Source organism: Dama dama, chromosome X (assembly GCF_033118175.1).
Source record: "Dama dama isolate Ldn47 chromosome X, ASM3311817v1, whole genome shotgun sequence".
Taxonomy (NCBI): domain Eukaryota; kingdom Metazoa; phylum Chordata; class Mammalia; order Artiodactyla; family Cervidae; genus Dama; species Dama dama.
In genome coordinates, this window is record NC_083714.1 from 112,520,555 (window position 1) to 112,546,975 (window position 26,421).

The 26,421-nt window shown below is 41.8% G+C and overlaps 1 protein-coding gene across 4 annotated transcripts in view; it reads right to left on the reverse strand.

The window, feature by feature from the left end:
• The window catches only part of USP9X (ubiquitin specific peptidase 9 X-linked), a 115,792-nt gene extending 91,385 nt beyond the window's left edge, over positions 1-24,407 (reverse strand). For all 4 annotated transcript variants that reach the window (XM_061136387.1, XM_061136385.1, XM_061136386.1 and 1 more), the window contains exon 1: positions 23,776-24,407. The gene's annotated coding sequence lies outside the window, so the exon portion shown is untranslated. The remainder of the gene's footprint in view (positions 1-23,775) is intronic.
• Positions 24,408-26,421: the final 2,014 nt, after the last annotated feature.

Genomic DNA, 26,421 nt, shown 5'->3' on the forward strand with positions numbered 1-26,421 from the left:
TTCTCCAATGCATGAAAAGTGAAAAGTGAAAGTGAATTCACTCAGTAGTGTCTGACTCCTAGCGACCCCATGGACTGCAGCCCACCAGACTTCTCCGTCCATGGGATTTTCCAGGCAAGAGTACTGGAGTGGGGTGCCACTGCCTTCTCCAAATTGTATGCTGCACAGTGTGGCAAAAAAAAAAAAAAAAAAAGGACTTGTGGAATGATGGCATCAGAAGCTCTGTGGACGCTCTCGCCAGTGAATCAACTGTAACTGGTAAAAACCATTAAAAAACTTTTTGTAAGTCTCTAGGAATCATCCTAAGGGTATACAGCAAATGAATACTAAAAAAAAAATCTACTCAGTAAAAACAGAGAGTCTGGCATTTTGAGCCAGCTCAGCAGGACAGAAGCTCCATTCCAGGTGGGTCCAGAGAGGAACACAGGGCTCTTGCCCCCAAACTCCCAGTCAACCCCTCCCCCCGCCCACCCCACCCTCCCCTTAAGAGGAGGAAGACAGCAAGCATTTCTCCTCATCCTCAACTCTCAGCTGCAGAGGCTCCTACTGCAGGGAAGAGCAGCTGAGAAGTCTGGAGGGGGCTCTTTCCTTCCATCCAGGTCCCACTTGCAGAGCAGAAGCTTTGACCCCAGGTTCAGCAGGCCGAGAATAACGCGGTCCTAATGCCCCTCACTCACTCTGTCTCATGCACATGACTGAGATTCCACACCAAGAAACTAGAGGCTGCTGCTCCCACTCAGCACTGCTCATGAAGCAGGGGGTCACTGGCAAGCACCCCATGAAGCAGGGCCACTGTTCGACCCCAATTCTGAAGCAATGGTGTAAAGGTTTTGTTCAAGGGAAGAAGGAGGCCAGAAGGGATCTCTGAAGTTGTCTCCAAGTGAGCTGACTTTACTTGTAACAGAGTAAAGGGAAGTTCATGCCCGAGGCTGCACTTTAACATAATGCAGGCTGAGGTAATAAACAATTAAGGGGCTGTCTGTCTGATGAGGGCAACAAGCTCAACTTGACCAGAAAGAACAAGGGGAAAAAACAGCCAAGAAGAGCCTCCCTGAGGTCAGAACAAACCTAAAAAGCTGACCTCAAAGATTACCTCTTTGGAAAGGAGGGGAAATCCAGCTGGATTAGGCTGTGGGGCAATTAAATCCCAGGATATCACCTAAAACAATACAGCAATCAGCCAACATTTTTAGTGGAGACTAGCATTTGCAGGTGATGCCAACAGAGGGGGACAGTTTGAGAGGGAGATCATCACAAAGCCTCGCTAAAACCACTGTTGTCCCAGGATGGCTGTGTGTGTAACTAAAGCTGCGCCCGCTGAAGAGCAAAAGCGCAGGCTGAACAATGCAGGGAAAACAGACTTCTTTAAAGTAGTCTAGCCAGTCAGTAGACAAATAGGTGAGCAAATAACAAGGCCCTGGGGATGGGGGTACTGGGGACTCAGTATACAAATCTGCTGCATTATATGAAAGGTCCGATTTTCACAATAAATAAAATTACAAGATATGCAAAGAAACAGGAAAGTGTGACCCATACACCGGGGGTGGGGAGAAGAAGGCAAGCAAAAACCAAACGACTTGGTAAGTATGTTTGGGACTTCCCTGGCAGTCCAGTGGTTAAGACAGAGGGCATGAGTTCAATCCCCGGTCAGGGAACTAAGCTCCCACAAGTGGAGTGACACTGCCAAAAAACAGACTTCAACCTCGCCCCACCCCACCCCCACTTTCAATAATAGATAGAACTAAGCAAAAGGTCAACAAATAAAGACTTTAACAACTACACATCAACTAGGTCATATAGACATCTATAGAACACTCTACCCAACAGCAGAATATATAGTCTTCTTGAGTATACGTGCTAGACTGTCATCAGTCTCAAGATATTTAAGGACAGAAAGTTAAGTCTATTCTTTGAACACAGTGGGATAAAATTAGAATTTAGCCAAAGGGAATTTTGGAGATTCACAAATATGTGAAAATTAAATAGATTAATTTTGGCATGATAATCATTCAAACCCCTTACTAGCTCCTCAGCTCATTTTCCCGGTATAAAATCCTGCCACATACAAATAATAAAAATTCTAAATTCTCCTTAAAGATAAAATAAAACTAAGGTAAGATTTTGTCACTGAAATATACTTTTAACATTTTTTTCTTGGTTAATGTGTATATAAAATACAAAAAACTTAGGCACACAAAATGGTTAGACTAATGCACAGCACTTACCTTAAGAAATAAAAGCATTACGAGTCCTTATAATCACTGATTTTTAAGACTGTCCAGCCCTACAAACAACAGGTATTCAAACATATACACCTAAAACATTAATGAAAACTTAGGAAGTATTGGAAAGATTAATAGTCGTAAGTATAATCTATATTTAACTATTTCAAATCAATGATACAAAGAGATGGGGAGGAAAGCGAGATATTAGGAAAACAGTATGGAATTAGCGTAGAAAAAGAATGAACCAAAAAGGAAATGAGGGAAGCAATGGGGCAGGAGTGACAAACAGTTAACATCTACTGAGCAGTTACTACGCATCAGGTATCATTTAAAAGTTTTGACCTATTAACCCATTTAATACTCAATCTCAAGAATTAAGTACTCATTATTATTATTACCATTTTACAGATGGAAAAAAATGAGGCACATAAAGGTAATCTGACTAAAATGAAATAACAAATAGGGGACAAAGCTAGCAAATTAAATTTCAAATCTAGATACCCTGGTGCCAACAGTTTTGCTCATCTCCCTGCTATGCTACAATTGCTATTCCTATTTCAGCGCTATAGGAGGAAAGACCATAGAGGGGATAAATAGAAGGACTTCATCAATTCTATTAAGTGTGTTAGTCAACCACTTTTGTTAAAGATCTCAAACTTATTTTGCCAGAAGCAGTGTGGTATACAAAAGCAATCCTCTGGCAGCACTGTTTATAATAGCCAGGACATGGAAGCAACCTAGATGCCCATCAGCAGATGAATGGATAAGGAAGCTGTGGTACATATACACCATGGAATATTACTCAGCCATTAAAAAGAATTCATTTGAACCAGTTCTAATGAGATGGATGAAACTGGAGCCCATTATACAGAGTGAAGTAAGCCAGAAAGATAAAGAACATTACAGCATACTAACACATATATATGGAATTTAGAAAGAAGGTAACGACAACCCTTTATGCAAAACAGAAAAAGAGACACAAAAGTACAGAACAGGCTTTTGAACTCTGTGGGAGAAGGTGAGGGTGGGATGTTGCGAAAGAACAGCATGTATATTATCTATGGTGAAACAGGTCACCAGCCCAGGTGGGATGCATGAGACAAGTGCTCGGGCCTGGTGCACTGGGAAGACCCAGAGGAATCGGGTGGAGAGGGAGGTGGGAGCGGGGATCGGGATGGGGAATACGTGTAAATCTATTGCTGATTCATGTCAATGTATGACAAAAGCCACTGAAAAAATAAATAAATTAATTAATTTAAAAAAAAAAAAAGCAATCCTCTGGCCAGAAATATATGAACTTAAATTTCTACTCTGGTACGTAACTGTGTGATCTTGGGCAAAATTCCCAAACCTCTTTGGGACTTGGTCTCCTCACCTGAGGTGGACACAAGGCTACGGTTGTGATGATTAAATGAGGTAATGATTATCTTTAAATGTCAGAGGTGTCCAGTTAAGCATTAGTTCCCTTTCTTTTCAAATTATATTTCATTGGAAGGGTGACACTTCAGAGACAACTATTTTGGTAACTAAGTACTGCGGATGGAACATGTCCGAGGGTTTGGGAGTGAAAAACACTTGGTAAATATGAAGTCTGGGGGGGCGGGGGGGAAATGTGTTGTTACAAAACATGTACAGGCATACCTTGGAGATGCTGTGGGTTCAGTTCCAGACCACCACAATAAAACAAATATCACAAAGCGAGTCACATGAATTTTCTGGTTTCCCAGTACACACAAAAATCGTGTTTACAGTATACTGTAGTCTACTAAGTGTGCAACAGTGTCATGTCTAAAAACACAATGTACACACCTTAATTTTAAAATACTTTATTACTAAAAATGCTAACCATCACCGTAGTCTTCAGCAAGTCATAATCTTCTTGCAACAGTAAAAAAGATTACTGATCACAGACACAATAACAAATAATGAAAAAATTTCAAATATTGCGAGAATTACCAAAATGTGATCGAGACACAAAGCAAGCAAATGCTGTTGGAAAAATGGCACCAACAGACTTGCTCGATGCAGGGTTGCCACAAACCTTCAATTTGCAAAAAAACCCATCTGTCAAGATCATTAAGCAAAACACAGTGTAGTTTTTTTGTACTGAGATTTACCTCACTGGAAATACCAGTAAACACACCTGAAAATCATGTTAGCTCATAAGCAATTTTCCCCTCAATATGCTAATATTTTGTACCAAGTAATCGCAGCTGAATAATGCAGCCTGAGGATGGCATAAAGGTCTGGACTGGAAAGCCATCATCCTCCATTTTTCTTGGCTCAGTCTGGCCATACATACACTGTTCCCGCTAGTCTCTGTACATTTTCATTTTATCTCAGTCTTGTTCCTAACTCAGTAACCTCCCCATTCCCTATATGGAAGGGTTACCTTTAAAAAAATAAAGAAGTCTATATTTACCATACTTCGTCAGGAATTTAGGATCTTTTAAACTGTGCTGTTTATTTTACTGAAATTTTTCTTGTTTTTGTTGCTGCTCTAACTACAAGATTACACAGCTTCTGAGCGATCAGTTTGCTCTCAACCCTATTTTCCCCATAAGTCCTGTTACTTTGTGGTGCATGATTTTGCAGAACATGGTTTTTTAGCAATTGCAATATAATAGATACACATGGAATAGATCATATTTAACCTCCAAGCATCTTTTTCTCTCTCTCAAGGTGGCCAACACCTTGAGAGATTCCTGAAACACTTTAATGGAAGAATGATTTTGAAGTGCCATGCGCAAAGGCGGCACTCAACAAATAGTAATGTTTTAACAAACGCTGGTTATTTCTCCCTTGAAATGCTAGTTCAATTATTATGCACACTTGACAACTAATTCTGAACTTTCCTGGGCTCCCTATGAATATGATCTCTAGATCAGTCCAGGGGAAAAGTATTCTCCCAACTGTAAATTACCAGGATTCTGTGTTCCTGATATACATATCATCACTGTGCAGGTTGAACTTAATAAAATGAACCACCTCAACAATGTTAAAATGGTTACTTTTATTATTCTGTTAACATTAACACAGAAATCCCATATTTCAAAAATTTGCCCTACTTTTCTGAAAAGTCTCAAATCAAATCTTACCATCTGTAAGACAATTCATAGCACAGCATTCCTATCAGAATTTGTGCTGGCTCTAAAGAAAATGTTACAAGAGGAAAACTAAGGAAACCAGTAACCAGACATAGGTTACTTACTGTGTAACACTCAGTAATTTCTATCTTTTGAGTAAAATAATGAACAAGTGAACCACCCCTTTAAGTATAAATATATTTTTCACTTAGTAAATAGGGAAATAACCTGGTAAACATGGAATTGGAGCCCCAGTTCCAGTCATGTGACTCCAAGCATCAGATTTCCATCAATAATATACTAAGCTGACTCAAGTTTGCCAAATCTGGTTCTACCTTAACAGTATTTAAAAAAAAAAACTAAATTACTTTCTATTTTAAGGCTGCTTAAATATGTGCATAAATGAAATTAGAATTCAACTCCTTATGCTTACTGCTCTACTACAAAACAAGTTTACAAACTAAATACAAACAAAACTATTAATATTAATAATACGTGACAGATGGCAGCACACTGCTGACTCTTCGGGCATAGGTTCCTTTGAGTGCTGCATGGCTATCCTACTACCATCACCTACCACGCGGGAGATACAGCTTTCCTACTTAAATTACTCCATCACTCGGTCTCTATACAGGATTTGCTGTGACATCACTTTTCCTTCACACCAACACATCATTTGTGTGTCAGGTCTGCTTCTGTTGCTCTCATCTGACAAACTGTACAGTTGAACGTTATTACATTAAAAACACAAAGCGAACATTAAGTGCTGAAATGGTGTGGCAGTTCTTGACTCATAAGACAGTCATCCAGGTACCCAAAAACACATACACTAATATTTAATATCATAAAAATGAAAAAGACTTGTTTTAAAAAGAGAATACTTCTTCTAAATTGAGCAGAAAAAGGGCACCATAGAGATACTTGTTTTAAGGCTAGAACCTTGCAGGGCATCGGGGAGAGGTGCTTAAACACTACGAAGATTTGGAAACTGCTCCAATTGTAGGAATTTCTACATTTACATCTTCCCTTGAAGGTTTTCAGTTATAACACTGTAAAGCTCACTGCTCTCAGCAAGGTCTCTTTTTTATTGAGTCTAAGGTCTATTTCCCTTGTCACTGACACCTACTGCTTACAGTTCTGCCTACTGAAACAAAAGTTAATAATATTCACCACTTTCTAAATTATAATCCTTCAAAATACGGGGATTTATACTGTACATAAACTCAAATCACTTCTCAAAAAAAGATATACTTTTCCTTAAATATTCCTTTATTAAACCCTTAAAAAGAGTGCAAGGTCTCAATAAATTTTAGTCCCTAAACAAATCAATCTACTCATAAAAAGCAAGTGAGCAACACTGACTTAAAATATTAGACACGGTGCCATATCAAATATCACAGAACATATGCCTACTTATCAGTCTCCTCTTTGTTAAAAGACAGGTTAAGATAAACAACACAAAGTTATTCATTAACAACTCTCACCAATCTTTATCAAAATTAGTTAACACCTGGCTTCCCTGGCAGCTCAGATGGTAAAGAATTGGCTTGCAATGCTGGAGACCCAGGTTTGATCCCTGAGTCAGAAAGATCCCCTGGGGAAGGAAATGGCTACCTACTCCAGTATTCTTGCCTGGGAAATTGCGTAGACAAACGAGACTTGGCGGCTGGCAGAGTCGACACAAGTTGAGGGAGTGACACTTTCACTTAAAAGTCACTAATCCCATCATGACTATGTTGATCCAACAAATTGAAAAGAGACTTCATTTCATTTAGTCATTTTATATAAGGCAGATAGATTGCCAATAATTACCATTTTCAATGTGCATCCAGTAGGTAAGGACTCTTTTCGCCTGAATCTTCACAAGACTAAACCACAAATGTAAAGAATTTGAAAAACCAAGAATTTTAAATTCCTTCTCGTCAATGAGACTATCTTCACTACATCTGAGGTTACATATAATAAATTTTTAATAAGTCTTGAGATATAGTTCTACTGTATTTAGTTTATTTAGAGTTGTACAGCTATCACCAAAATCAGTTTTAGAATACTTATCACCCCAAAAAGAAATCCCATACTATTAGTGGCAATCACCCCCATTCCCTCCTGCTTCACCCCTAGCCCCAAATTAATTGATACTCTTTGTCTTTATAGATTTGCCTGTTCTGAATACTTCTTATAAATGGTACCATACAACATGGAGTCTTGTGACTGGCTTCTTTCACTCACCACGACTGTTTTCAGGCTCATCCAAGTTTTACCATGTATCATTTCTCTTTGCTGCTGAAAAATATTCCATTGTATGTTACACGTTTTATTTATGTATTCATTAGTTGGACACTGCATTATTCTATAATATGGTTTTATACATGCAGACTCCACTGAGAGAGATAAGAAAAAAGCTATCCTTTCAAGTTTGCATGACTGTGTACAATTAATCCTAAAGGTTCAAAATAACATTCTTACAGTATACCATGAAGGCTAATACTCAAATCAAAAGAGGAAGCTACATAAAGTCACTGAACATGAAAACATTAAAAAGTTTAAAACATTCTAATACCAATTATGGCACCTCCCCCACTTAGTATACTGAGACCTTTAAAAAAGAGGCCAGAGGTTAGCAATATTTTTGACAGATCACAAATGAAATAAGAAGCATAAGTGCTAAAGGCAAGGGAACCTCATCTTTAAAATGAGAGGCTGCATGCTAAGGGCCCTTTAGCTACATTTTATGCCTACGTGCTGTTGGCAAAAGAAGGCCAAATTAATAACAAGGGGAATGCTAATGGAACTCATTTAGTCGGACATTATACAGTGCAGTGGTTAAAAATATAGAATGAAGACAAACTGCCTCAGTTATTTACTAGGTGTCCAAACCGGACAAGTTCCTTCACATCTGTATCTTGGTTTTCTTACATATAAAATGAGGATAATAGTAGCTATCTTTTCAAGTTGCTGTAAGAATATAAAGAAATTTTATGCATATATATATGTGCTCTGTGTGTGCGCGCGCAGTCGTGTTTGACTCTCTGTGACCCCATGGACTGTAGCCCACCAGGATTCTTTGTCCATGGAATTTTCCAGGCAAGAATACTGGAGTGGGTTGCCATCTCCTCCTCCAAGGGATCTTCCCAATTCAGGGATCGAACCCTCATCTTCTGTACTGGCAGAAACTGGCAGGCAGATTCTTTACCGCTGAGCCACCAGGGAAGCCCAAGGATGAGTAGCAGGCCAACCCAATAAACGTGTGCAGGGACAGAGGAACCTAAGACAATGTAGTTCAGAGTAACAAAAGATCAGCACCAATTACCAAATAAGGCTGATGGCATGCATAACTGGGCAGCATCCACAACCTTGGTTCTCCCCCTCTGTCATCAGATGTAACATAGATATATTTTTTGGCCATGCCACGGCATGCAGGATTTTAGTTTCCCTGACCAGGGATCAAATCTGTGCCCTGTGCAGTGGAAGCACAGAGTCTTAACCACCAGACAGCCAGGGAAGTCCCTAGACGCAAAATTATAACAAAGAAAATTTGGTCTATATAAAAAGTTCACTGGTGGTAAAACATGCAGTCTTATTAAAACAAATCAGTAGTGTTAAGGGTATGCAAGAGTTATCTCTACCCCTGCCTATTCCTTAAAGTATGTTTAAATAGGTGAAATCTTGTTAAATAAAGGCAGGGTGAAATAAAATATCTATGAGAAAGATAACTTGTTTTATCTTGGTGACATTACTGAATAGCAACTCTGTGCCAGACCCTGAAAAGATAACTAATAAACAACACACAGTTTCTGCCCTTCAGGAATTCACTAGTCTAGCTCCCTCCCCACTAAAGGAACAGACAGCAAGCAAATTCTTTAAAATGTATTTCATGACTGAATTTCACACACACAAAAAACAATAGCCAACCTGGGCTTCCCTGGTGGCTCAGTGGTAAAGAACCCACCTGCAATGCAGGAGACTCAGGAGATGCAGGTTCGATCCCTGGGTTCAGAAGATCCCCTGAAGAAGGGTATGGCAACCCCACTCCAGTATTGTTGCCTGGGAAAACCCATGGACAGAGGAGCCTGGCGGGCTGCAGCCCTGGGGTCACAAAGAGTTGGACATGATCGAAGCAAATGAGCATGCACACAAGCTTAGCGACATTAGGATGCATTAAGAATAAAAGTCCTGGACAGTCCTGAACAAACGGAGAATGGAATAAGCTTCCTGGTTTATAGCTTTTATGATAACAAACAAACTTTTTTTTAATGTTTTTACATTTTGCCAGTCCTTCACCCATTTCTCCCATCCTACTCCCTACCTCTGGTAATCACCAATCTGTTCCCAATATCAGTGAACTTCAATTCGTTTAAGATTCCACATACAAGAGAAATTATAAGGTTTCTGCCTTTCTGACCTATTTCACTTAGCATATTGCCCACAAAGTCCATCTGTGTCGTCACAAATGACAAAATTCCATTCTTCTTTATGGCCAAATAGCATATACAAACATACCACAATTTCTTTATCCATTTATCTATCAATGGACACTTAAGTTGCTTCCATACTTTGGCTACTGAAAATAATGCTGCAATAAACATGAGGGTGTATACGTCTTTACAAGCTAGTGTTTTCGTTTTCTTAGGAAAAATACCAGAAGTAGAATTGATGCATCATATTGTAGTTCCTGTTTGTAATTTGAGGAACCTCCATACCATTTCCCACAGCAGCTGCACCAATGTACACCCCACCAACACTGCACACTCCTTTTTCTCCAAAACCTCACCAACACTTGTTATTTCTTGTCTTCTTGGTTTATTTCTAAAGGTCGTATTTTAATTGGAAGTATTCAATCTCTCACGTGCAAACGTATTTCCAGACATATTCTAAAGCCATAAAATGCACAATTACGTTTTAAATTATCACAGGAATGTTTATCCTCTTTGTCACTACTAGATCAATTACTAGTTCATCTTAAAGAATCTCTTATTTCAGAGAATTCACTGAACTAGTGATTTTGAGCAGCAAGACAGTGTGTGTGTTTGTGGGGGGGGGCGGTGTGTGGTTGTGCTGTATCTTCACTGCTGTGAAGGTTTTCTCTAGTCTCATTGTGGGGGTTTCTTTTTTTTTGGGGGGGGGGGTTCTCTTGTATTGGCTCCAGGGGGTGTGGACTTCAGGAGTTGTGGCTCCTGGGCTCTAGAGCAAAGGCTCAATAGTTGTGGTGCACGGGGCTTACTTACTCTGTGGCATGTAAGATCTTCCCAGACCAGGGATCGAACGCATGTCTCCTGCATTAGCAGGCAGACTACTTGACCACTGAGCCACCAGGGAAGCCCTTGCAAGAGACTTAAGTCATCGACTGGCCAAGCTTCAATTTTACAGGTAAGAAAGAGTTAAATGGACCAATAAATGAGAGTTTAAAAGACCAATAAGCATATGGAAAAAGTTCTATCATCATTAAACACGGGCAAATAGATACTGAAGCCACAATTAGATATTTCTAAATCTCCACCCAAATGGCCAAACTCAAAAGGACCAACAATGCTAAGTGCTAAGGAAGAACATCAACTACACTGATGGTAGGATTCTAAACTAGTACAAATACTTGAGAAATCGATTTGGCAGTATTTACTAAAGTTAAACACATATATACCCTACAATCCAGCAATTTCACTTCTGGGTGTATACCAAAGAGACCATCAAAAGACACATATTGGACTTCCCAGGCAGTCCAATGGTTAAGACCCTGTGCTGCCAACGCAGAGGACACGGGTTTGATCCCTGGTCAGGGAACGAAGATCCCAGATGCTGCACCACAAGGCCAAAAAATAGAAAGTAACCTATATAGCAGGGAAGCCACTCAAAAGATAATATCAAACTTCCCTTGGGAGTCTAACGCACTGGTTTTCAAAGTGTGGTCCACTAAGAGCCTTTCAGTAGATCTAACGGATCAAAATTGTTTTCACAAATAATATGACATTATTTGCCATTTTCACTGTCATTCTCTCTCGAGTATACAGTGGAGTTCTTCCAGAGTCTTTATGATGTACAAATTGAAGCAAATAGTAGACAGAGACTCCACCTTTTTTCTTTTTTTTAAATTAAGTCAGATATGAAATTTTGCAAAAACATTTTAAAAATGTCACTTTTAATTTCTGTTTTGGAAGTTATTTTACATGAAAGTATTATTTACATTAACATGCAATGAATTTTATTTTCAAACACACACAAAGTTTTTAAGTGTCTCTGTTTTTAGTTTCTAATACAGTAAGCATCGATGGACAGAACTCCACATAAACAAAAGCTCCTTGGGGTCCTCGATAATTATAAATGGGTCCTGAGATCAGTAAGTTTAAGAATGACTGGCCTACTGATAAACAATAAAAACGATAAGCTTCTTTTGCCACTTAAAGTGATGAAAAAAAAAAAAAAAAAAAACCCCAAGGTTATCAACATTTTCTCTGAAACCATCTGTGCCAGACAAAAATCACTGTGACTATATTTATCGGCATACTTTCTTAAAGCTTAATCTAGACTTCAGATGCGGAGAAGGCAATGGCACCCCACTCCAGTACTCTCGCCTGGAAAATCCCATGGACGGAGGAGCCTGGTAGGCTGCAGTCCATGGGGTCGCTAAGAGTCAGACACGACTGAGCGACTTCACTTTCACTTTTCACTTTCACGAATTGGAGAAGGCAATGGCAACCCACTCCAGTGTTCTTGCCTGGAGAATCCCAGGGACGGCAGAGCCTGGTGGGCCGCCGTCTATGGGGTTGCACAGAGTCGGACACGACTGAAGCGACTTAGCAAAAGCAGCAGCAGACTTCAGATGAAAACTTAACCAAACTTTTAAGCTGCTCTGCTAGCCAAGAAATTATACCTCTGGCTAAATTCACACTATTAGCTGTTGGGCAAGCACAATTAACCCACAGGATACTAAATAAAATAAAGCCCTCCACACACACACACGCACAACCAAAAACAAGGGTGAGGAAAAATTCAAATTACATTATCTCTCCCTACTTGTCAATCCCATGCTAACTAATAGGCTTAGGCCTATTAACTCTTAAAAAAAAAAAAAAATTTTCCGATGTTCCTTTACTTGAAAATGTCTCTTCTGTAAGACTCAGTTTTTTCCACATCTCTAGGGGATACAGATAAAATTCACTAACTTAAAAAAAATAAAGTTCCTTAAGTCATCTCTTATCCAACACCTTGGTTTTACAGGTAAGTGTAGGGAGGACTCAGAAGGTTAGTTAAGTGATTTAACATATAGAGGGGGATACACAACTATAACAGCCCTTCTGACTCCAAATCTAGTACACTTTCACTGACTATGTCATTTTCATTTCAAATATGAAAAATTTTTTAAAACAAAAAACTCTCCAAAATAGGAGTCAGTGGGGTTATTGCAACTATTTAAACAATAACATTATTCATCTATTTTGTGTATCAATCTGTTTAAAAAGCTGTAAAATATCACCTATACAAATCATGGAGAGCCTACAGTTAACACTTAACTGGATGCCAGTCAGATTCTAGTCCCCTACATGTTGAGGGAAAGGGTTGGTTATATATATATAAAAAGGCATGTGCTTTGAGAATCCACTGTTTAAGTAGTGGAGCCACATTGAGAAAGTCATTCTATAATACAGATTCCTTTCTCCTGATGACCGTTCAATAGATCTGAACAGAAAGAAGCTCTCAGTGGAGAGAGTGGGGGAAAAAAGAGTTTAAAGGGAAGATAATAAAGGTTTTTAGCTAAGGACTGTTTTTTAAAGGCTTTCCAGGTGGCGCTAGTGGTAAAGAACCTGTCTCTCAATGCAGGAGAAATAAAGAGACACGGGTTCAGTCCCTGGGTTGGGAAGATCCCCCTGGTGGAGGAAATGGCAACCCACTCCAGTATTCTTGCCTGGAAAATTACACGGACAGATGAGCCTGGCAGTCTACAGTCCATAGGGCAGCAGAGTCAGACACGACTGAAGCGACTTATCACGCACTCCATTCAGTGATACAGAAGCCAAAGCATCATCCTCATATAAGTGAAGTCTCAAGTACCTCCTTCCCTTACTCCACTCGCCCTAAACCACTCTTTTATCTTCGGCCATGCGTGCGTACATGCATGCTCACTCACTCAGTTGTGTCTGACTCTGTGACTCCATGGATTGTAGCCCGCCAGGCTCCTCGGTCCACGGGATTCTCCAGGCGAAAATACTGGAGTGGGTTGCCACTTTCTTCTCCAGGGGATCTTCCCAATCTAGGGATTGAACCCAGGTCTCCTGCACTGCAGGCAAATTCTTTACCGACTGAGCTATGAGGGAGAAAATAAATACTACTTCCTACTATAGAAAATCAGAAAATAGTTCATTAAGGTGGCTTGTGAGCTAGGTGGCAGGCTAGCCACAAAGGGGAGATAGAGTTCCAAAAGTACAGCCACGGGAACTGCAAAGACTAGAGCATCCACATCAACCATGAATAGTTTGATTAGGTGGGAGAAGAAGTAACCTCTGAAAAGTAGATGGCAATTACATCAAAATGACCTATTTGGGTAAAGCTGGTAAGAGTTTTGAGCAGTATTTGGGAAGAGAGAAGGAAGAGAAATGGTGGTACTTGAAGAACCTGATTTTTGTGGCTGTGTGGATGAACAAAAGGCTCCCCAGGTGGCGCAGTGGTAAAGAATCCGCCTGCCAACGACACAAGAGCCGATCCCTAGATTGGGAAGCTCCCCTGGAGTAGGAAGTGGTAACCCACTCCAGTATGCTTGCCTGGAGAATCCCCATGGGCAGAGGAGCCTGACGGGCTACAGTCCCTAGGGTTGCAAAGGAGTCGGTCATGACTGAGCTACTAAACAGCAACGACAGATGAACAGAAGCCAAAGAATCTTTCCATTAGTCTCTTTTCACTGACATGATTCTTCTTCTCATGGTGCACTGAGGATAACTAAGGTGATCCTGGTGTACTGTGCGTGTGTTCAGTTGTGTCTGACTCCGTGCAATCCCATGGACTGCAGCGTGCCAAGCTCCTCTGTCCATGGGATTTTCCAGTAGAAGCAATTCAAGATAGCTGACAGGTAGCTCTGATAATGACATTCATTATAAGACAGAGACTCCACTGGGCTTCTCCAAACCTCTGCCCAGACTCACAGTGTCTCTCACCCCAGTTCAGCATGCTTCAAGTTAAAAACTCTCAAGAATTTTGGATAACTATATCGTACACTTGATACTAATACTGTATGTCAATTACATTCAACAACAACAAAAAGAATTTTGGTAACTGATTGATATCTGTGTACAGGGAACACGGTAAACGTTTATACACAGGTTAAATATAAGAAAACGAGACTTTCTGTAGTCATTTCCACAAGAGTCTGGGCAAACGCTGTCTATAGTCAGTACCCTCCTTTCATACATAATGCATTCCTGAAAATATGACAGAAGTCAAATCTTTCAAAGCCAAACAACAGATTCACATGTTTATAGAGGCGTTTCCAACTTTGTCAGAGTAAAGGAAAGTATTATAAAATCCCTAATTACACTTCACCTTTCACAAATAAGCTTTATTACATACTTACCATACTTAATTTCCTATTTTGTTCTAATTATTTCATTCACCACTGAACAAAGTCAACCAACATAACCAATGAGCAGAACCTAATCCAGTTAAGGTTAAAGATTCACATCCCCAATCAGTTCCTTGCCTCAAAGACATCAGGTGTGAGCCCCAAGCTGATGCACTTTTGTTTTCCTACTCATTTTTGAAGGGGCAAAATACAATTGAACTTGCAAATTAACATACAAGACAGTACTGTACAAATATAGCGTAACTGCTGAAACAGAACTGTTCTCAGACAGGCAATGCTGCTGCTGCTAAGTCGCTTCAGTCATGTCCGACTCTGTGCGACCCCATAGACGGCAGCCCACCAGGCTACCACCATGCAATAAAAAGACATTTGCTTCATTTCAGCTAATGGACAGAAGTCTGAACGCGACTTAAAGAAGGGAGGTTACTTCCCTGGTGGTCCAGTGGTTAAGTATCTACCTTCCAATGCAGGGGATGTGGGTTCAATCCCTGATCAGGTAATTAAGATTTCACATAATTCGGAGCAACTAAGCCCATGCACCACGACCAGAGACACCCTTGTACCACTAATGAAAAGTCCATGTACCACAACAAAGACCCAGCGCAGCTCCCCCCACCAAAAAAGAAAAAAAGAAGGGAGGTTAATACATAGTGTATTAAAGTACTGAGTATACAAAAATCTTACGTATCACCGTTGAGGACTAACATGTTTCAATGGAAAAAAATACAGAAACAGGAAGCAGAGCTCAAAGTTCTTGGAAGAAATTCACACTCTATATACATATATACACACACACACACACACACACACAATTAGACTATTAACTCTTACCTCCTTTCCCAGTCCACAGCACAGTTTAAAGGGTGGGGCGGGGGGGAGGAGGAAATAAGACTGGAACCAGGACTGACAAAAGTGAAAATAAACATTGAGAAAGTGAGATAGCTTAAGGGAAAAAAAAAATTTTTAATTCAAAACAGTCTGGGACCTTTTTAGTGTATATGCGAACCATCCTTAAACTTCAATAGCCACCAAAGAAGAAAAGCAAGAAATACCTAAAATGAAACAGGCCAAAAATAGTTAAATTATACTCCCGATGTTACTCCCACTAGCAAAGAACAGAAAGCCCCTAAAAGGGGGATTGAAGAAAAGGCAAGCGAAGTGGGGACTCACACAAGGTGTACCAAGAATCCTGAGTCAAACGAACAGAGGGCAGGGAAAAGAAAGTTTTAAACAGCAGGAAAGTTGGAAAATCATATTAAAATCAATTTCATGATTTTTGAGCAATATTTACCAAAGCAGCATCTTAAAAAGGAGCAGTAGAGTGAGGAGGGACCCAAAACTGCGTCTTCTAGGATGAACGAACAGCACACTCTGAAGTCCTGAGGCAGAAGTGGAGGCAGGACAGGAGCAAACACGACTTAATAAACTGATCATGTGACGAGAACCTTTAACACACAGCTAATAGCAAGGTTGCTTCTACATGACGGCATTATCAGGGGGTGGAGTCTGTGTGTTTTGCTCCTTGCTTTCATTCTCTTATGCTACCCAAACTTTTAAACCGAATAGAAAACAGTAATTTCATAATCAGATAATTTTTTAAAAAGCACATAACATCTTTAGAAAGCTTTCCATCAAATAATAAATTGGTTTTAAGTATTTAAAAGCAAGTTTTGGGGTTTTGAAAAATTCATTTAAACAGAATATTATCCCCTCAGAAATCAAATTAATGAATATTTTGATAATGAACCTTTCCAATTTAGCTTTCCTTTAACATGAGTATCAAACACCACTGCACTGCTTTTAAAATCATGCTCTTTGTCCCCAGACTCCAGTTCTAAAGGGTTTGTGAAAATTAATTTTTAAACTCCCTCCAACCAGTATGTATAATGGGGACAACTCTGTTTTGTTCACCTTGTGTATCTGTTACCTGGTATAACACTACACAACAGGCATTTAACGTGTAATCACTGAATTTAAAGTACAAAGCAAAATAAAACAAAAAATATTCAAAAAAATTAGACAAAGCGATTAACCTGAAGAGAATTAGGATATGCTGGATTTCATCTCTAAACCAGTAATTCTCCAAGAGTAGTTCCATGCTTGGGAGTTGTTAGAAATGCATGTTCTCGGGCCCCATTCCATACTTACTAAATCAAACTCTGGAGGCAGGACCCAGCAATCTGTTTTAACAAGCCCTCCAGGTTTGAGAACCAATGCTCCATACCAGGGCTGCCAAACTACAATCACAGATGAAACCTAGCCTCCTGTTTTTGTACAGCCCACAAACTTGAGAATGGATTTCACACAGGGTGAACCTGATGGCAGAGCATATGAACTTTAAACTCCCAATAGGCAAAATACTGTATTGTTAGTCTTCCCCCCCATTCTATATGCCTCTCATTAGACCAGAATTACAATTAATTGTACTCAATTATCATTAAAGTTTAAATTTTATCAACAAAAAATTTACCTAATAGCTTTGATTTTGCCTCTTAGAATGCAAAAACTGAAGTCTATAATATTTATAATCTGGCCCTTTACAAGAAACGACTCAGGCAGTGTTATCAAGGAGAGGCCAAATCTTTCTATACTACCTAGGCAGAACATGCGGAGAAGGAAATGGCAACCCACTCCAGTGTTCTTACCTGGAGAATCCCAGGGACGGGGGAGCCTGGTGGGCTGCACAGTCGGACACGACTGAAGAGACTTAGCAGCAGCAGGCAGAACATGGGTCTAATACCACATAATTTCCTTATCCAAGTTAAACAGGGTAGACTTACTTAGAAGTTCTAAGTAGCCAGCTGAAAGAAAAGACCAGAACACAGAGAGGAAACCAACCACCTAAACTTACAACTCTTAATAATCACCAAAGTCAGTATGAAGGAAATGGACATTAATAAATTGACAGGAAAAAGAGATTTCTCCTGCTCCTTTTCTTTCTAAATTTTCTTCTCTTCCCACTTCATAGGCTCTGTAGCAGAGGATCGGATCCAAGACAATCAGCCCAAAGCTGTCCCAAGGAAAACAATTCTTCGGTAGTGGTTGGCCAATTAGTCTAAAGTGTTCAAAGCGTACATGATTGATCAGTTACAGAAAAGATAAACAGAAAGGGGCCATAATATGATACATCAATTTTGTATAGGCCATTCTAGACATCAGGAGTCAAACATTCCCCCAAATTTTGCCATTCAGGCCGTCAAAGTTATTGTTTACAATCTTGGGGGGAGGTTTCTTTTTGTTTTGGAGGGTTGGTTTGTTCTTGGCCACACGGTGGGCCATGTGGGATCTTATAGTTCCCCAACAGGGATAGAACCCATGCCCCCTGCAGTGGAGGCACAGAGTTTTAACCACAGGACCACCAGGGAAGTCCCGGTAAACAATGTCATTCTGTGTGTTCTGTAATACACAAAGGTGAAGGACAGAATCTCTGACCTTATTTATCCATTATTAAGAAGAGATTTTAAGTGTGAATTTTGAATGACTACAAAGGTTATGGAATCCAAAGAATTCAGTAATTAACATGGCTTGTTAGATATGGAAATAGCTTCACACAGAAGCTAGTCTATGCACACTATCTTAGTGAAGTTACTTAGTTTGTTGAGCCATGTTCCACACCTGAAAAACAAGGAGTTTGACTAGATCCTTCCAGGACTGCTCATCATAAAAGGATTATTTGGTCAAGTTAAGTGACTCCAAGTAATAAAGAGAATTGGGGGGGGGGGGGGGGCAAAGAAATAGAGGAATCATACTAAGAAAATGAACTAAATGTCCAACAAATAATTATTGAAAGTCTACGTGCCAGGCATATGTCAATGACTTAGGATCTTGAATCTGATCAGATAGATGCCACCAACCCAGAAAGAATGTGAACTAGTAAAATTAATCAAAGCATCTGAACAAAATAAGACAAAAAAATACAAGCAGTGCAGAGATAACTGACAGAACATCAATGGTAAAATAACAGTTGACACCAGAGTATGTAGTAGTTACCGGCCCAAAATTAAAAGCATCCTAAATACGGCTATTTCTAAAACCAATACTGAAAGAATACATGTCCGCTGTACTTGACATTTGGGCTCACCGGAGAAGGCTGGCATTCATAGGGAAATTCTATTTAATTTACTTAAAGAGAATAAAAGGTAAAAGGCAAGTTCCACTGGCTTGAACGATAACTAAGCATATTTCTTGCATGCGTGCGTGCTCAGTCACTTCAGTCGTGTCTGACTCTATGTGACCCCATGGACTGTAGCCCGCCAGGCTCCTCTGTTCACGGGACTTCCCAGGCAAGAATATGGAGTGGCTTACCATGCCCTCCTCCAGGGGATCTTCCTGACCCAGGGATCAAACTCATGTCTCCTGCATTGCAAGCGAATTCTTTACTGCTGAGCCACCAGAGAAGCCCCAGCGTATTTCTTACAACAACTTAAACTAAGGCCCCTTCTATGAAGCACAATAAGGAATAACAAAATTAGAGCTAGGAAGGACTTCAGAGACCAGCTAGTCCAATGGCCCTCATTTCATATAACAAAAGCTTCCAAACAGTAATCTCTAGAACAGTGCCTGGCACGTGGTAGATGCCAAATAAATATTTGATGAAAAGAAAACTAATGCCTTAACAGGTATTAATAATGTTAGTATTAAAGTTGAAACTCTAACTCTAAGGAGATGCTCAGTAAGAGATAAAAAATTAATATGTGTTAACTCAGAATCTCATTTTCCCTTTTTCTAAAATACATTGCCAAAAAACAACCTAGCTGCTCATCAGAATCATATTCTTAGTCTTTAAATGCCAGTTGCCACCTCAAATCTACTCAATTATAATCTCCAGAGAGTAAGACCCAAGCAAATACATTTTGAAAAAGCTGCACAGGTGATTCTGATACACAGCTCAACTAGAAAATTGTTATAGACAGTGACTGTAGAACTGGAAACCCACCAGCTATGAAATGCATGTAGAGAGAGAGTGCGTGTGCTGGGGCCCAAAAGACTAGCATGGGCACATTTGAAGAAAAAAATTTATGTAACGTATCTCATCTTAACAGTATGCCTTTTCACACCGTATTCCTTAAAAGCGTATTACATTGATCATTACTTTATATGCAAGAGTAATAACTGAACGATAAATTCAAACTCCAATATCAGACCTTTCGTGATATTTTTTTTTCCTCATGATGGACCCTACAGCATAGGAAATAGGAAGCCAGTGATCATTAAAGTGACAGATCTGTGACAAATCGTGTGACACCTTAAGGATGCTCACAGACTCTGTTATTAGCAACCTTCTCATATAGAATTTAGCACAATGGACCAAGGGAATTAAGAGAAATACCAAATAAAGGTGTTATTGCTATTTCATTCATCCCATAAAATTATCAACCAATACTGCAAAAAAAAAAAAGGCAAAATAAAACCCTTCATTTTGAAAATCTTTTTGTGAAAATTACACCGATTTTAAACTAAGCTAAGTAAAACTCAAGAGTTCTCAAATTGAGGTAACAGAAATTCACATGATACTAAATGTTCACTTATGGGATGATTTAAATAAATTGCTGGGAAAGAAAATGTCTGATGTTGCATCTTTTAGAAATCTTAAGTTGCCTTACGTTATTTTAGTCATAAACAGATCCACCAACTAAACGATCAACCTGAACGTGTTGGGAAACATATGGAAGGGGAAGGAAGAACCTATTTGCAGCAGAGTTTTAGCATTTCCCTTAGTCAATCAAGATATTTCTGAAATTGCAGACTATTATATTTTTATTAAAATTTTAATCTAAAGCCTCTCTGGTACAGGAAACAAAAGTCCCATTAAAAAAAAATAATTGGCATCATTTTATTAACAAGGCAGAGTAGTCGAAGCACCACTACTTGAACCTAACAGACCTTAGCCCTTTGTTTAATGGAAATAATATTTAATATCCACATATGGTGTCAAATGGAGTGTTTAACACAGTCCTGGCACATAATTCAACAAATGACAATTGTTGTGATAATGGAAAACAGTTAAGGAAGAAAAAACTATCTTATTTATCCACTAGAAAGTTCAGTAAGAACATGCTACCAGCAACAACAGTGGTTTTTCAACCCTGACAGCGTGACAATCACCCACAATCCTTTTAAAAGACACCTCTGCCCAGGGCCCGTATCAGACCAATTAATAAGTCTTTGGGAGCAGGACCCAGGCATTAGTTTTTGTTTTGTTTTTAAAAACAAAAAACTTCCCTAAGTGATTCTAATGTACAGTCAGGGTTGAGGTCCAACGCATTAAACCTTTTCTAAACATTGTTAGACTCCATGTTAAAATTAGAAGAGAATTTAGCAATAAATACAATACCTTTCGAAGATACAGCTCCTCAAAGAACTACAGAGAAACTAAAACCTCATTTTCCAAATTCTGGGGGAAAATATCTCAAGATTCAGAGAACATACCACCACTAAGAAAAATATAATGCAGGCTAAATAAAAGCATTACACTGTTTAAAATTAAAAAAAAAAAAAAAACAAAAAAAAAAACCAACTAGCTCCACAGCCACAGAGTAAAATTCCCCTACCCCTGTTAATTGTCCAAAACATTTATAAGAGAACTAATCCTTTAAAACAACTTTCTTTAACCTGATTTAAACAAAGTTTGGTTGCAATATAAAAATTCTGAAAGTACAAAAATTGTTATGAAACAAACAATAAGCTTACGAAACAATGAGCGAAAAGAATGCTTGCTGTGCCCAACTAATCAGGAACTTGAGGACTAGCAAATTCATGAGAAAAATCCATTTTCAAAAACGAAGCAGCATTATTAATATCATATCAGAAGAATTATCTTTAAGGAGGTATGCATAAAATATCTCGTTTTCTTGAGATATCAGAAAATTTATTTCAAAAGCCTGGGTAAAAAAAAAAAAGATCTAAAGTAAATCCTCCTGAAGCATTTTCATCGATAAAACAAGAAAACTATGTTAACACCAAGGGATTCCAGAAATTTGATGAAAGGTAACACTCGCCCTTCAAAGTTCCTTTCTTAGGAATTTAGATTCTCAGATTCTAGATTCATAGATTCTTGTATGGTTTTTGCTGCTATTTAATCCCTCCAGAAATTTTCTCTCTCAGAAACTACCAAGGTCAGCAAACAAAAGAAACGGCAAGAGAACATTAAGATAACAGGTTGAGAGTTACAAATTGTGTTCTTGCAAAAAATATAGGGAACAGGGTAGAGGAAAAAAAGCATGTATAGTTCAAAAGGATCATTTTTAAATGAGAAAACAAAACATAATACGCTATCAGAATCATTTTGAGTTCGCCCTTGGTGTATCAACTCCAAATGTTTTTCACTCTAATCCAAGCGCTGTTACAAGTATGACAAAGCACATGGGTTATCAAATGGAGAATGTTGACATCTTTGTACATTGAATGCATAAATCTTTCAGAACTATGAAGGCATTTGGTAAAACCAAAATGGCAGCCCACCGAATCAGTACACCAGTAAGATCTAAAGAAGAGTTTGTAGTCTCTATTTTTAAGTTCAAGTGTACGGATTAACAAAGCCCAGCGAGTCACGGTTAAGGAGTCCTTACCATATAATCGCTAAGAATGGATAATGCGCTCCAAAAGAGGTTAAGTACCTGCTAAAAAGTTTCTTTAATCAAAGACTCCCAAATTCTTCCTCAAAAGTTAAGGTTTACCAATGTTAGGCAGATTCAGGGGGACTCGAGGGTTTCCAGGTCAGAGAGAGCTGCAAAAGTCTTTTCCCTCGCCTCGAAATGAAGCGTGACTATTTAACCATGAACCCGCTCAGTTACATTCAAAGATAATCTGAAGAAATTACACACACCTGTAAACTGCACGACGGAAAACCCAATTAACATTTTAACTATGGAACTTCCAAATAATAACAAGCTTAATTTAAGCAGATTCTGTTGAAGAGTTTAAAAATCCCCGGGTAAGTTCCAGTCGCCCCAGAAATCCATACAAATACTGCAAAACACGTATACACCTGCTCCCTAACTCTTGAATATTTCACAATGAATGAAAAATATACTATTTCTCAAATCCGAAGCCTCACGTCACAAGAATCCGAAGGTTTTATCATTAACCAACTCGCACATGCTAGTACTTTTTTTTTTTTTTTCCTTGCAGAAACAGTTAAAAATATAAAGGTGGTGGGTCCAAGCTCGCTAGGAAGCGATTTCTGCATCAAAACATCTTCCGCAGCTTTAGCCCTCCGTAAATGAGGGAGGTGGAGGAGGCCGATAACCCGGCTCCGGCTCCCAGACCCCAGGGCCCAGGAGAAGCTGCGGGTTATCACGGGAGGGTGGGGGGGAGGTGGACAAGTCGGCGGGCCCGATAGCCAGGCGTAGCCGAGGCCTAGCTCTACGGCTCCAAATCACTCCACCTCAGTAATGGCGTTTGGTGTCAAGTGGAACGAGACCGGGAAAGAGAGCGATTGCGAGCCCGCCGAGCGCCGGGCTGCAAGCCCCGAGGCCTGGGGGCGAGGAGCCCCCGGCGCCGACCTGGCCGTGGGCTGCGGATGCGGGGGCTGCACGCCGCGCCCGGAGACTCCCTCCTCCGACTCGGCCCCAGACAGGACGGGAAGGGGAGGAGGGGGGAGGGACGGAGCCGTCAGCCATTTTCCCTTACAGTCCAAAACATACAGACACGCTCCCGGGACGCCGGCTCGGCGTGGAACGGGGACCCGCGCCCCCACCCGCGCCGCGCGCTCCCTCCCCGCCCGAGGCCCAGGACCGGGACCTGGAAGCCCCCGGCCCGGCCTGCGGCCGCGGCGAGAAAAACCGCGCACACGCACACCCCCTAGCCCTCCTCCCCTCCCCTCCCCTCCCCTCCCCTCCCCTCGATCCAGCTGTTGGCCCCGGAAAAGCGCGTCGTCCCGGCGCTGCTGGCTACTCACCGCACGACACAGGCGTCTTCTCTTAAGAAGCAAGACACGCGGAGGCGACAATCAAGGCTCAGTCCCGGGACAAGGCCGACCCTGGGTGCATCCCAGGCCCAAGGGTGACGAGCGACAAAGTGTGTCGAAGGACCGTAGGCGTAGGGACCGGGGAGCTGCACAGGGGCACCGGAATTCGCTGCTCGCCGCGCCCGCCTTGCAGCAGAGGTGGCCGCGGCCGCCTCCTCCTCCCCCTCCCTCCTCAGCCGGCGGCGGGCCTCTTCCCCCTTCTCGCCTCGGGCTGAGGCTCTTTCTGAGCGCAGACGGGCTCCGGGCGGTGCGTTTCTCCTGCGTCACCTCCTCCTGCTCCTCCTCCCGCAGTGGCGGCTTCACCTTCTACTGGTCGCCGCCTCTGTCCCCGCTCCGGGCCTGCTCACTCTGCTGCGGCTTGCTCCTAGCACCCGGCGCCCAGCGAAGCACCGGGCGCAGAAGAAGCCGCCTCCCGCGAGGCCTGTGAGCTGAGCGATACGGGGAGGGGCTCCGCGCGGCAGAGGCCCGGACGGGCCGGGTGCAGGGAGGTTGCGGCTCCGGCGGCGGCGGAGACTAGCTTCCGCAGCCGCGGATGCCCGTCCTCTTCAATATGGCGGATCCGGCAAACCAAAAAAAAAAAAAAACCGCTCGGCCAGTGGCGGCGGCGGTAGCGGTGGCAGCAGCAGTGGCGGCGGCGGAGGCAGCAGCGCGACGGCGCAGACTCCTACAAGCCCCAGCCCCGCCCAGACCCGAGGTTCCCCGCCCTCGCCAAGCCCCGCCCCTCACGGGGCCAGCCCCTGAGCCCTCCTCCTCCTTCACCCCACCCCCCTTCTCGCTCAGCGGCTCCTTCTCTCCCTTTTCTCCCCCGTCCAGCCGGGGCGGTCTTCCGTCGGGGGAGAATGGCTCCCGCCTCGGGAAAAGCCGGGCCAGGCGAAAGACCCTTGGAATTCGAGGAGCCGGGCTGGGGGAAGGGAGGAAAATGCGGTCAGGATTTCTCAAACAGTACCGTTTATTTCGGTCGGGCCCTCCAGGGTTGTACTACGGCCAGGAACTGTTCCATGCCCCTCGCCTCCGGGGCGGTGTGAGGACAGAAGTGGCAGGATGGGCAGAAGCGGGGGCGGGGAGACCCGAAAGGCTCTGGCACGCCGAAGAAGGAACTGGGATGTCAGGATTGGCAGGGTGCGTGGACAGGACAGAGTTAACCGCGCAAGCCACAGTCGCGTCGCTCAGAGTTTGACTCGGGCCGCTTGTTTTTGTTCCATTGTGAACCAAGGCCCCGCCGCCGAGTGCCCGGATGATGACGTCACCACTCCCCCCCCTTTCCGGGATTGTGGGGGGAGGGGTGGCGGATCCAGAGACCGCGCGCTGGGCGGTCGCGCTCGCAGTGGTTGGGGGGGGGGGGTCCCAGTGGCACAGCTGACCCTCGACACGTGTGAGCCGGCCAGGCCCACGGGGCGGGTACCTTGCGAGGGCCGTGGTGCGAGATGCCAAGGGCCAGCCACCTGCTCCTTGCCGATAGGGAGAAGGTGTGGCTATCTCCTGTGATGGCAGGGGGGAGTTGGGAGTGGGGGCCCTCTCCCCAATCTTAGAAGCAGGTGCTCTGAGAAGTTCATTCAGGTGATCCTGCAGCACCTGTGCCAGAAAGCATTTGGGCTCCTTCACAGCCTGACCGTGACCTGCCACCCTTTGGAGCCTTGAAACATCAAAAAGAACACTGTTAGGTGCCACTGGTGGCATAGCGAATGTGCCAAGATTAGCCTCATACCAAATCATCGGCACAATTCAGTGTTAGAACCCGGAAGGGCCTTACGAACCTATGTCATCCATGTCATGCATTATTTTCTACTTTTGTTTATAATCCAACGTGAAGCCTACCAGGCTAAACTCAAATAAATGGAGTGCAAGGAAAATACAGCCTGTCTTGAATGCCCAGAAGAGAAAAGAAATGTAGCTCCTAATTTAAGCACAGATACTCTTTGGACGTAAAAATCGCTGTGGACACCAAATTGTATGCAAAATTAGAGCAAAACCCTAAAAAATAAAATTACATTTTGTGTAGAACAGGGTTGGATTTAGTGGCTACAATTAAGTTCCTTTTTAATAAACGCTTGTTAAGATGGAGTCCAAACTAGGATGACACTAGGAGAGCATAATGTTATCAGTACATTAAATTTTCAGGGCTTCCCTGGTGGTCTGTTGGTTAAGAATCCGTCTCCCAATGCGGTGGACACCAGTCCAAGCCCTGATCCGAGAAGATGCCGCATGCTAGGAGGCAGCTAATCCGTGAGCCACAACTACGGAGCCCGAGTGCCCTAGAGCATGTGCTCCGCAGCAAGAGAAGTCACCCCAGTGAGAAGCCCAGGCAGGGCAACTAGAGAGTAGCCCCCGTTTTCTGCTACTAGAGAAAACCCATGCCCAGCAATGAAGACCTAGAGCAGCGAAAAACAAATATTAACAATAACTTTTAACTATTTCCGTATACAGTAGTAAACTACACAGTTTCACCATAAAAATCATCCAATAAAGTGTCCAAGACACAAAATTCATAGGCCTAATAACTGACACCACATTTAATCTTATTTTTATAATTATTTCCATGAATGGATTGTCTTCCACTAGTGTATGAGCTCCTAAAGA